The 13,473-nt window shown below is 31.5% G+C and overlaps 1 long non-coding RNA gene across 1 annotated transcript in view; it reads left to right on the forward strand.

Moving 5' to 3' along the window:
- Positions 1–2,595, forward strand: part of LOC110422664 (uncharacterized) — a 4,479-nt gene extending 1,884 nt beyond the window's left edge. The window contains exon 3 of the long non-coding RNA XR_002445749.1: positions 297–2,595. This is a non-coding gene — a long non-coding RNA (uncharacterized LOC110422664). The remainder of the gene's footprint in view (positions 1–296) is intronic.
- Positions 2,596–13,473: the final 10,878 nt, after the last annotated feature.

The raw sequence follows: 13,473 nt of genomic DNA on the forward strand, positions 1-13,473 counted from the left end.
ATGGGAGCGTGCATGATTATACTGATTTGATTTTAGCAAAGTTGTTAAATAATTTCGATGGCAGAGATCTTTACATGAATTGGTTTGATATTTGATTTAGATGATTATCTTGCATTAACTTTTTGGTTTTATAAATAAGGCACAAATTACCTTTTTGAGCTAAATTATTTACATATATTCTTATATTTTTAATATTCTAAACTTCTGCTCTTAGTTTGTATACCATCTACGTCTTACTCACGGAGCCGATGATCACTGAGTCTGTGAGACTTACCCCCTTATTTTCCCTTTTACAGATAGTGATTGACCTAGCGTGCAATCATCGGTGCTTATGGTCCACTACGGATAGGTAAAGGCATCTCATAGCACTTTATTCTGAGTCACTCTACTATTAAAGGTCTAGTCATCTATAGCTTGAAGTATTTGTAAATAGTGTCAATAGAAATATGCAGTTAGATACTACAAACTCTAATGTATTCTTACAGTTTGGTGAATAAAGGATAAGTTGGTTTATTATGATTTCTGTACAATTCTGATTACAAGAGGTATATGATTCAAGCAATTTGATGGATTGATGGCATAATGTCTAAAGTTTCAATTAAGGCTTCTTCGGGATTTAGCGAGTTCACTCGTAAGTCTCGAACGCTAGTAACGATCAGGGTAAGAGGTTTTTACATGTCAACAATGGTGATCGAGAATGTGAGGAATGGTAGATTATATGTGGAACTCAAGCTAAAACCAAAAGGTAAACATGCAATACGAATGCATGGATTTATGTTGGCTTTATTTAGTTGGTAGTATGTGGATTATGTGTTAAATGATTATGAGTAAGGTTGATGAGAACCATGAAATTAGGCTACAGATTTATTGATTGATGTGCTGCCATGCATGTGAAAAATTAAGTGTATTGAGTTTATATGGTTGCTAGAAAGTGTATAAGTAAAAAAAGTGTGCTGTGGTGGCATGCTAGAGGAGGTAACGAATAACTAACGAGTAGAATTAGCTAGACACGCACCCGAATTGATAATGATGTAGTGTCCCGCTATTATAAAGTGAGTAAGGGATGCCGATTTTAAAATCTTCGTACTATATATCATTTTACATTAATAAACGTTGTTGGTTTTCCTTAAGTGCATTTATGGATAGAATGAGCTGTTAGCCTTGATAAGCCAATTTTAAAACTGATTTACAATGATTTATATATTGTTATTGTGGAAAGCGTGAGCTGGTAGAAACCATAGGAAATTGTGAGTGTAAGTGTTTTTAAAGTGATTTGGATATATCTATAGATAAGCTATATATGTAAAGAGTTTTAGAAACCAAAAAGCAAACCTTTCACGAGGTTTGCATCAAAATCTATGCCTTGTATTTTTGTGTGATATGCATAGCTAAATGCATTTGTTACATGATTTAAAATGCAAGTTTGAGCACTAGTTTTATTCTGATCTTTGTACAAACTGTTTACATCATGCCATTTAATGTGAAAAGCAATTTGAAGGATTATTGAACCTTGATTTCAAATGATTTAAAGGAAAAGCCTCAAAAAACTTGATTTGGTTGCTAAACCGGTTTTGACAAATCGAGAGCGTTGAGTGTAGGCTGGCTGTCACTTCCGTTAAATGTGATCTTTCTGCACAAGTGAGCTCTAGCTAGAGAACTATTGGGTGGCTGATGAGCTATTAGACATGGCTGAAGCCATAGTTTGTGATATATGTGGCAAGGCCACGGGTTGTTATATGTGGCTAGGCCACTAGTGATATTCGTAGTTACGACCGCTTGATTTCTCCGATGTCAACCAACATCGTCGAGACTACCATGGTTGTAGGGATCCAGTGGAGCAGAGCTCTCGGATGTTATTACCTTGAAGTGGGTCTATAAGTGATTAAGATACTTACCTACTCGGGAGCCTTGTGAGTTTTTCGACTCGTACTCTTTTGCATGGTGGAGAAATAAGATTTCTTTGGGGTTCCCTTTATTTGAATAAAAGCTTCCAATGCTTACTTGACAATCATGAAATGGTTTATGTGGCTATACACTTTGATTTCTTTGCATGCCACACATTTTGGGAGTGCATACTTTCATACTGTTATTCATATTTTGATGGCAAGTGATGTTTTTTATGATTGAACTCTATTTTGCTACGCTTGTTTTCGACACCATTTTGCCAAGTGAAATATTGCATTATGATTTATGTCATTATTTTTACAAGGCACAAATATCCTACATATGATTTGGTTTCTTAAGATTATGATTTGATATTCCGATTTTATTATTCAACTTATCTACTTTAAGCTTGTTTCCCATCTATGCCCTACTCACCGAGCCAATGATCACTGAGTTTGTGAGACTTACCCCCTTATTCCCTGTGTAGATAGTGATTAGCCTAGCATGCATTCATCGGCATTTTCAATCCACTGTGGATAGGTAAAGTCATCTCATAACACTTTATTCTGAGTCGCTTCACTACTGGAGGTCGAGTTGTCATAGTGTAATTTGTTACAAAATTAGACAATAATGTCAATAAGAATGTACATTTGGAGATTATACATCATGATGTATTATTATTTACGATTATATGGAATAAAGATTTAGTCAATTTATAAAGACTGCTGTTCAATGCTTATTACAAAGAGTTGTATGGTTCAAAGTAACTTTATAGATTGATGGCATGAATATGAAGTAATAATTAACGTTTGAAGTAAGGCTTGTTTGGGACTTGGCGAGTTCTCACGCGAGACTTAAACGCCGATAATGATCTAGGAGCGGTCATTACAATGTTTATGTTTATGGATATTGAACATGTTTATGATGATGTAGCCAATGTGTGACATTTTACTTTATGAATGTTATGGATAAATGTGCAAACGTAGCTTGAGAGCCTAAATGAACACTCAAGGGTGTTGATCAATGTTATATGGTACATTGCATGAGATCATGGCACTATATATGATGATAATGAGAAATAAACACACTTACGCTATTTATGTTGAGAAGTTCCACAAATGTGTATAATTGCCTATGGATGCATGCATATGTTTAATATTGTATGATTTATGATGATTATGGTTAATGGGCGAAATTATGGATGAATGAATGTAAGCAGGCTTGCTTGGGCCTAGCGAGCTATTCCTGTTTGGATTCATGCATCCATCATATCCCACTATAAAACGGGACATGACATATATATATAAGGTTTAATAATATATGAAGATATATGATATGTTATGTTGATGTCACGTATGTTCACAACGCTCTCTTAGGTTTAGTAGCTCTTGTTTGCATAAGCTCCTACATCGATCATGACTCAAAATTGGGTCATGATAAGTTTTCCTCAACCAAATGGTTTCACTATCTTTGAGAATATAATGATTTCTAATTTTTGGGATTTTTTTGCTATTATTGTCTATTAATTTATATGTTCTTAAATTTCTTTTTCATTTTTAGGTTTCGATTTAGTTACTAATTTTATGCATCTTATTAGGTAATTATTGATTTAGTGTCATAAATATAGTTTCTGTTCTAATGTTTTTACTAGTTGTTAAATTTATTAACTCTAAGATGATTATGGTTTTAAAATGACAAAAATGATAAAAAGGCTTGAATGATCTTTGAACTTGTTTGAATGATTTTTTAAGTTGTTTAAATGAGTTTTTAATTTTAATTTATTCACCTTTGAAGTGCCTAAGTTCTTCCATGTGAGAAATGATAAAAAATGCTTGAATGATCTTTAAACTAGTTTGAATGATTTCTGAAATTGTTTGAATGAGTTTTGAACTTAAATTAAGAATGTTAAAAATCTTATACATTTGCTTTTGAAGTGCATAATTGATTCCATGTGCAAAATTTCAAAATTAGTTGAATGAGATTTGAATTGCCTAATTGAGTTTTGAATTTGGTTAAATATGTTTTAAACCCTCCTTACTTTTACTTTTGAAATGTCCAAGTATTTGGCCTCATATTGTGTTAGAAAAGAAGCACTTTTTATGTTTTAAGCTAGAAGTATCGATACCTTAGCATTAGGTATTGATACATTTTACAAAAAATGCTTCTAGATGCTTGGTATGAATACCTATCCTAAAGGCATGGATACCTATCTCAAAAGTATCAATATCTAATGAAAAGTATTGATACATTGACCAAATGTATCGACACTTAGTGAAAGGTATCAATATTTGAGTTTTAAGACTATCTGTTAGACATGAAAATTGAAAGGAAAACTAGCTAGTTTCATCACCAAACCTTCTCCAATGGCTCCAAAACTTCTCATACTAGAAACAAATAAGTAAAAGAGTAACAAATAATCCAAGCTACATGAAGAATTTCACCAAAATCCAAGATAATGCTATTTAGCTCATCATAGTTATAGTAAAGTTTAATATTTCAAGAAAATAACTCATTTTTCAAACAGAAAGAAAGAGAAAAATAGTGAGAGAGAAGATTTGCTACAGCTTTTGGAACCAAATCTCATTGGATTTCTCCCATTTTCTGGTTCTGTACAAAGCTTCCTTTTCCTAAAAACATTCTCTATTACCAGCCCCCTCTTAAAATGGCCTAGTTATATTAATTATAAGAAACTACACACACACACGGAAATCCATTTGATCACATTTTTTTGATTGAGTTGAGATGTAAGTTGGAGCAATATTTATGCTTTGCTTTAAGTAGGGATATAAGTTAAATAATTAGGAAATTAAATTGATCTTTGACTTGGCGCAATAGACTTGTAGTTAATTGATTTTAGCTTTCATGTTTTTTACTTTTGTTTTAAAGGTTTGCTCGAGGAGTAGCAAACTATTAAGTTTAGGGGTGGTTTCATTCAACATTTCACTTGGATTGTTATTTCTCTACTTGTTTAATTCAATGGGGGTTGATGCTAATCTAGAATCCTAATGCATGCACAATCTTATGTTTAGGTATTTGTATAATTGCCTAGATTAATTGAATTTCTATATGTCTATATGATTCAATTAAAGTAGGTTCATTAGGCACAATTTCTATTTACACTATATGTGGCTATCAACGCATATTATCCAAACCTAGGTCTAATCTAAACTAACTTTTTCAAGTCTCATGTGGATACCATAACCATTCAATTAGTGATCAAGCAATCAATGGTCAATAAATTCATATTTGAATAAACGTTAACATACCCATTCAAAGCAAGTAAAAGAGCAACACATAATCCAAGTTATACGAAGCATTCTGCAAAAATCCTAGATAAAAACTATTTAGCTAATTATAGTTACAGTAAAGTTTAATATTTCTTGAAAAAAACTAATTTCTATAGTAAAAGATAGAAAGAGAAAGATAAAACTATTGAGAGAAAAGATTTGTTATAGCTTTTGGAATCAAATCTCCTTGGATTTCTCCCATTTTTTCCTTTTATAGAAAGCTTTCTTTTCCAAAAAAAATTCTCTACCTCCACCCCCTCAAAACCCACTTAGAATGGCATATTTATATCACACTTTAAATTCCCTTGTAGACAATTTTGAACATGTGCAGGATTAAATTCGCAGCTGGTGCCTAGGCACTAGGCTCTCTGTCTTGTGCTATGGTGGTTGAGGGATGGTGAGCACCATGATGCTGAGTTGCTAGCGCTAGGCTCTCTGTTTGCTACTGTGCAGTCTACAATAGTCCTTTAGCTTCTGACGCAATTTTAATCATGATCTAATCAGAATTGGGCGTAGTGATAAAGATGAAAGTTGTAGCCCTTTCTCTTTGCTTTTTAGCAATCCAAGAATACTAGCAATTAGACTTTTCGTGGCTTAGGTTGAGCTCAAAAAAATGTAGCATGTTTAAGAGACACTTGAAGTTATTTGGCACAGTTCATCATCTTTTGAGATCTCTTGCACATAAAAACTTTTAATAACAATAGGATCAAATCAATGATGGCTCAAATTGGGGTTTTTAAAATGAAATGAAATTAAAATAATTAAACATGCATAAAACTTATTAAGGAAAAGCAAGAAAACTACTTAAATGCAACTTAAAAACACAAGGACTTAACTCTTTTTATGCCTAAAAATAATGCAAGGTAACTCTATATAATATAGTTAGCACTCTTCCATGGGCACATCCCTTCTTGTGGGTTTCTTAGCTTTAAAATATTTCCTCATGAACCTATTAAACTTTCTAGCTAGCATGGCCATGTTTTCTTCTTTTTCACTTTAACTCTTTTAGCTTTTCTCTTCTTCTTCAATCATAGACTTAAAAGCTATCCCTTTTTTCTTAGTGTCTTCTTTCTTAAAGTCCGTTGACTTACTCTCAGGTTTCAAAGTCATTTCATATGTGAATAAAGATTTTATTAATAACTCTAACTTAAAGTTATTAAGTTTTCTAACATCTTCTATAGCCGTGACTTTAGCCGTGACTTTAGGTCTCCAAGTCTTATGTAGGATATACAAGATTTTCTTCACAAGTTGGGCATTTGGAAAGTCTTTCCCCAAAGTGTTTAAACCTCCAATAGTGTTAGTAAACCTCTAAAACATCACATTTATAGACTCATCTTCTCTCATCCTAAATAGTTCATAGTCAGGAGCAAGCAATCCAATGTTGGATTCCTTAACTTGGTTAGTTCCCTCATATGTGGCTTTTACGGTATCCCAAATTTGCTTGACAGTTTCACACATTGACATCTTATTAAGTTCACTGGCTCCAAGGCACAAAGAAACGTATTATAAGCCTTGAAATTTACTTGAATTAATTTTTTACCTTTATCATCCCAATCTTTTTTAAACTTAATGACTACTTTCCTGTCTACATCCTCACTTAGAACACGTGGACCATCTAGTCGTACACTCGAAACATCTAAGTCCATTGATTGTATAAACATTTCCATACTTTTCTTCCAATAGGGGTAGTTATTACTTACAAAAAAGGTGGCTTTTGGATTGATTGTCTCTCACTCCTCACCTCCATATTTGTCGATTTGAGCTTGCACAATGGATCTCTCAAAGGCTGTTAGGCCTATAAAATTTGAGACCAAGTTTTAATGCCAATTGTTGATGTAGAAGTCTCAATAAGTAATATACCAGAAGAAGGGGTGAATTGGTTTTTAAAAATTCTTTTGAAAACTAAGTATAAAAATCAAGACTTTTACAATAAAAAATTTCTTCTTATGTCAAAAATAAAATGTGTGATTTCCCTCAGCAACTTTTCAATAATAAATTGAAAAGAAAAAAAAGTAACAAATCAAGGTAAAATATTCTCCTGAGCCAAATGCAAGTAATGCATAAATAATGAACCAAGGTAAAATATTTTTCCAAGCTAAATGCAAGTAATAAATCATAATGTGGAAAAATTAAAAGCAAGACACAAGATTTTTATAATAGTTTGGCTTTCTCTAGTGCCTGCATCCACTCTCTTGGAACACTAAGAAATTTCAAATCCACTAAAGAAAATGAGTTTTTTATGGGATCAAGCGAAACCCTTACAATAGCTTTTTCACAAGATCAGGCAAAATGAAGCTTTTTCATAAGATCAAGTGAGACCTTCCAACAATAGTTTTTCACAAGCTCAACCACAAATCCATAAATAGCTTTCCAAAGTAAGCTAGAACTTTTACAATAAAGTATAGAGTTTAGCAAGAAAATACCTTTACAAAGGCTAAGTGCTAGGAGTATAAGCTTGAGAGTAGTGAGAGAAGAAATTCCAACTTGAATGAAGTAAGCAATACAGGACTTTTCAAAACTTGGTGGAAGATTAAAATGAAGCTTGAGAGTAAGGATAAGTTTTTGGAGATCTTTGTAGGGTTTGAAACTTTATCTCTGGTCTTTTCTTGCTTTCAAATTATTAAAAGACTTCTATGTATAGCTCGTGTGGAGTTTAGTGCCATTAAACATAGGTTTGAATTAAATCTAACCATTGTTGACGCTTGAGAGTCAATTATGTTCTTCAAATTTCTCAAATGAAGGCCCCATAGTCAAGTATTACCTTCCTTTACTTGATCCAATTCCCGAGAGCATGATTTTTACAAGTCCAAGCTAATGTAGTCAAGTATGGCTTTGCCAAGGTCGACTATGTCTCTTCATTTCTCTTTTTTTTATTCCACACATTAAGGTAGCTAGGGTCGACTACCACAATGCCAAGGTCAATTATGGCTATGTTATTCTCTAATTTTTTGAGCTTTCTACTTTAAGCTCAACTATAGCCACTCCAGAGTCAACTATGGCTTTATATACTTTAAGATTTTCACTCTTTCTACCTTTGGATTGACTTGAGCTTTTCTAGGGTTGACTTTTGACTTATGTCTTGAGGTTTCCTTAGCTTTTTGGTACCTCCTTTTAGCTATTTCTTCATTGCCTTTTTCCTACAATCAAATAATAATTCAAGACATATTTGCTTTTTGTTTTCTTAGCTGAATATGCATTACTTGAAAGCTTTTATTTTATAATGATGCACTGCTTTCAAAAAATTATGTGACCTTCAGAGATTCAAAATATATTTGAGACAATTTCAAATAGTTCACATTAAGTTGAAGATAACATGTAATTTTTACCAAATCAAAACATGATGTAACTCAAGGCTAACGTGGTATCGATACCTTGAGAGAAAGTTTAAATGTGAAACCCATGGAGTCTTTAGGCTTGAAAGTTGGAAACTCACCTTTCATAACCTTTGGAAATAGAAAATCAAGCTTGGAAATGAGGGAGTGTTAGAGATTTTGAAGTACGGAAGAAAATGAGGTGAAAAGCTAGAGAGAAAAAAGGGAAAAGAAGAGCAAGGGTATCGATTTAAGAGTTTAACTACTCATTTTTCATGAAATTACTATTTTGCCTTTTTGGTAGAACAAAGTGTAGGTATCAATACTTAGTGGTAAAGTATCAATACTTTGCATTCTAGGTATTAGGTATCGATATTTACGAAATAAGTATTGATACTTGTTATGCAGAATACATTCTGGATATTAAGTATTGATAGCACATTCATATGTATCAATACCTACTTAACAAAAAGCTATTTTTATTGCAAATCATGCCCAATTGGCTCTCCCTTTCTCTTTTCTTTCAAACAAACTCAATATTTCATAAAATATGATTTTTCTATGTAATAAACCTCAAAACTTTCAGATTGAAAACATCTAACAAAAGTTTGCCAAGCTAAGTTACCTTTCCACCTTTACGTGAAAGTATGGATTTTTACAGGACTCCAGCTATTTTGAATTGGAGGCCATTTTCTATGCGATGCAATTATTTGCCTCCACTTCATGGGTTGGGTTCAATAAACTTATTATTGGATCCGATTCAAAGATTGCCTTCTCTTGGGTAAAACAAGCAAAGTATAGATCGTGGAACTTATGGAGAACGTTTAACAAAATTCATAGTTTATGTTTGAAGATTAGGGACGTAGCTTTTACCATACCTTTTGAGAAGCCAATACTACGGCTGATTCCGTGGCACATTTTGGTGTTTATTGCAACGAAATGTTCTACACATTGAGGTAGACGTCTCCCTTTTCGTCATTTCGGGGTGTGACAAAGCATGGCTATATTGATGATGTCTGGATGCTTTCTTGCCACTTCCTTTCCAACATGATTTTGTTGCGGTTATTTGCTTGTGATACATAGCTCTGATGTTGGTGACTTGTGATTAAGTGCTTGTGTAAAGGCGATTGTTAGATCAGATTTTTCTGGGGTGGCGAATGTTTATATCACATTGGTGCTATGGACTCTGATACAGTGGGCTGTGTGGTGCTTAATGGCGTTATTCTAGATGATCATTATGTTTGCAGAAATGCCCTTATTGTATTTATGTATGCTGGGAAAGTCCTGTGATTTTGCAGTTATGTATTATCTATGTATGGGGATTATTGTACTGCAAACAGGTCTAAAGGTGTTTTTTTGTTTCTCCTGTGTTCTGGCTGATGCGGCCTTGGATCATGGCTGGGATGCCTGGTGCTGGGTTTGCCCAGCTATTGTATCTCTTGCTGATTATATAAGAAAAATCAGCACTGATTGAGCAAAAAGAAAAAAGAAACTCATCTATAAGTTTATTTGGAGACAAAAAATAAATTTTTTTTGAGAAGTGAGGACAAATAAATTATTAATTTGTTCAATCTTAATACTTAGTGGTTATAAGAAATTATGATGTTTCAAACCAATTAATTCAACTTTAATATAATTTCAACATTTCGATATGAAGTTTGGGACAATTTGAACTTAAGGAAAAAAAGGCTACAACCAAGAAACTACAAAATAAATACAAATGTATTTCACAAATTTAATTGTAGAACTTATAATTTTACTCTCATAAGCAATAAACATTTGCTTTTCGTTGCCTTCCTCTCTAAAAAAAAGTCTCAAAAAGTAAATAGTTTATTTCCATCTAATCATATATTTGTTCTTGGCCTTAACTTGTGTAGTCAAGTTGCATCAATCACATTCTAACGTAGTGCTGAAGATCACGGGCTTAAGGTAGTGCTGAAGATAAATATCCAAATATTTATATATATATATATATATATATATAAATATATCTCAAAAACTCAAGAAGGTGCTAGGATGATTATGTCACCAATACCTGTAGTAAAACGAATTTTCCAGCCAAGCCCTGTCCGAAGGTTATTAGACAAGGGTTGATTTCTTTTCCCCCTCATGTTACATCGAATCTAGGCCTGCCTGCATATGTTCCCTGGTCAAAAACAGAACGCAATTAGTTAAGCACCATTACTTAGGAATATTGAAGGAATAGTTCTCCAACTTTATCACGTTCAACTTAAACGAATTTAGGGTTAGATGCATGAAACAAGTTATGTATTGAAGGAACCGCCCACATGCATCTTTAACACTTGATCCGTTTAACATTAATTAAAGCATAATAACGTCAAAACCTAATGATATTCGACCCCTTTACCCTCAGAACCATGATTTTTTTTTTTTTTGGAAAAATGAGTTTTATTTTTCAGATTTAATAAATTCAAATGTATATGTATATGCCATATCATGAAAATTATTAAACTAACTAATTTGCCCCAAACCTTTCTTGCATTTTTTTTATTGGAGCAAAGTAATTAATATCAAAATTTATTTTCCCAAATATTTTATTCTTAATATATTAATTTTCATAAATATGTCATATCAACCTATTAATTTTTGTGAAATTTAAAAATTAATATGTCATAATCTTTTCATTATTATATTAATTTATTAGTTTCTTTCTGTCACTAATGTGATGTGGCAACCCTGTAGTTGTCGCTTGTGGAGTATCATCCGTGCAAAAAATAATAATCTTTAAGCACATTTAACACAAAGAAAAGCATACGTTGTCCCCTAAGGAAGACCCATAATAAGTGATTTAGATGCCAATATTAACACCCTCAAAAGCATATGATTAATATGCTGCCTACCTATACAAAAAAAGTTTGGGCTTGAGCCTATTTCATTTAAAAACCTTCATTTAGATAAAAAAAAATTACTATGAGAAGCAATAACTAGGAAAGATTAAAGGGGGACCTTTTAGTCATGGACATGATTAAGGGTGAGCAAAATTAATTCAGACCAATTATTTACTCAAACCAAATGCGATTTGGATAAAATAGTTTGGTCTAATTAGTCTATTGGATCAATTGGTCCAAAATATTTGATTTAATTGATTTTTTGGTTGGTTCTCAGTTTTAAAATTTTCGGACCGATTCACCCAAAAAATCAAACTAACTTTTTCTATATTTATATATAATAATATATATAATATTTTTTACATATTCAAAAGAATTGATAGTAAACTGAATTAATAATACATTTAAAATATATTAAGGTATTGTACTACATATGCAAATCATAATTATAGTAATTTAATATTAGTTATATATATTTATTTATTTATAAATCTGTATTGATATAAAATTACAAGTTATATGTTAATAGTATAATATATGATAGCCAATATCCTACATATTAATATGTTATAATTATTACACCTTAGTAATGTTTCGTAATAAAATGTTATGAATATATATAATTGTATAAATATATTATATATATTTAATTTATGCATAAGCATTACTATAATTTATAATAAACCTTATTTATATGATTATATTTAATAACTTTATTAGTTATCACCTTAGGTTTTATAATATATTGTTTATAATTAGTTGTTATTTATACAAACTTTGATATAAAACATAACATATAAGTTATGTGATTAATTATATATATAGATAATAAAGTCATCTATTATATATACATATATTTAATTTACACATAAGCATTACTATAATTTATAATAGACTTTATTTATAAGATTATATAAAACAATTTATCATATAATTTGTATCATTAATTTTATATATATAATAATGTAATATATTATATATACATATATTTAATTTATACATAAGCATTACTATAACTTATAATAAACTTTATTTATATGATTATGCTTAATAAGTTTATTAGCTATCACCTTAGAATTTGTAACATATTATTTATAATTAGTTATTATTTATAAAATCTTTGATATAAAATATTATAACATGTAAGTTATATCATAATTTCATATATATAATTATGGATGAAGTTTATAAGTTTTAATATTATAATTTGTAAAAAAAAGTTGATAAAATTTTGATCCATTGTTTCAAAACCAGACCAACCAAACCAATTGTATGTTTGGCTGGTTTGGTCTTCCTTTATATTTGGTTGGTTTTGGTTAGTTTTCTAAAACTGATTGGTCCATTTGGTCCTTAGGCATGGTGGAGCAAACCACCCAATCCACCCATTTGCTTGTCAATAGGCATGATTAGATCAGTAAAAAAAAGGCAAGTCAAGAATGAAGATAACAAGTTCTGCATGATTTCTTGTGAAAGTGTGGATAGCGTGGGTGTATTGCAAATTGTGCATTCCATTGTTCCCAAAGCACCAAGTGGAAATAGGTTTCATATGTCCTTGCCACTTTTGTTTTAATTTTTTAATTTTTACTTTTGTAAAAAAGAATAGAAAGTGAAAATATAAACTAAATTAAAAGCAAAAGTAAGACAGCAAAATTAAATAACAAAAGTATCAACAAGATGAACTAAAGAAATGATGTCATATTTATCATCAGAATTGAAGAATGATCTCCTTCTTTTTCCTTTTTTTAAAGCAAAAATACAGCAATTAAAGACAATGCAGGAAAATGTGTGTGTGTGTCACATCCCAATTATGGACCATGATTAGAATGAGGCCTAATAGGCAAGGTCTACTGAATGTAAGCAAGCCTCGCAGTGATGAACAGCCTGTGCATGTCATTATAAAGAATACTCAATTCATATGAACATATACTCATTACAAAATCTTCGACTATATGCCAACTCGTGGATACATTAGCGTGTGTACTAACACCTAATAAATACAAAATAACCCAAGACTAGACAACAGAGTTTACACTGGGGCTCGATGTTCACTACCAAATGCCTTTACAATACCTACCAAAAGGATAGTTGGAAATCTCTCCAAGACTCAAGCTCTAGAGATCTATTGATCTGAAAATCAAAACA

Source organism: Theobroma umbraticum, unplaced genomic scaffold (genome assembly GCF_002168275.2).
Source record: "Theobroma umbraticum cultivar Fairchild unplaced genomic scaffold, ASM216827v3 scaffold_146.0, whole genome shotgun sequence".
Taxonomy (NCBI): Eukaryota; Viridiplantae; Streptophyta; class Magnoliopsida; order Malvales; family Malvaceae; genus Theobroma; species Theobroma umbraticum.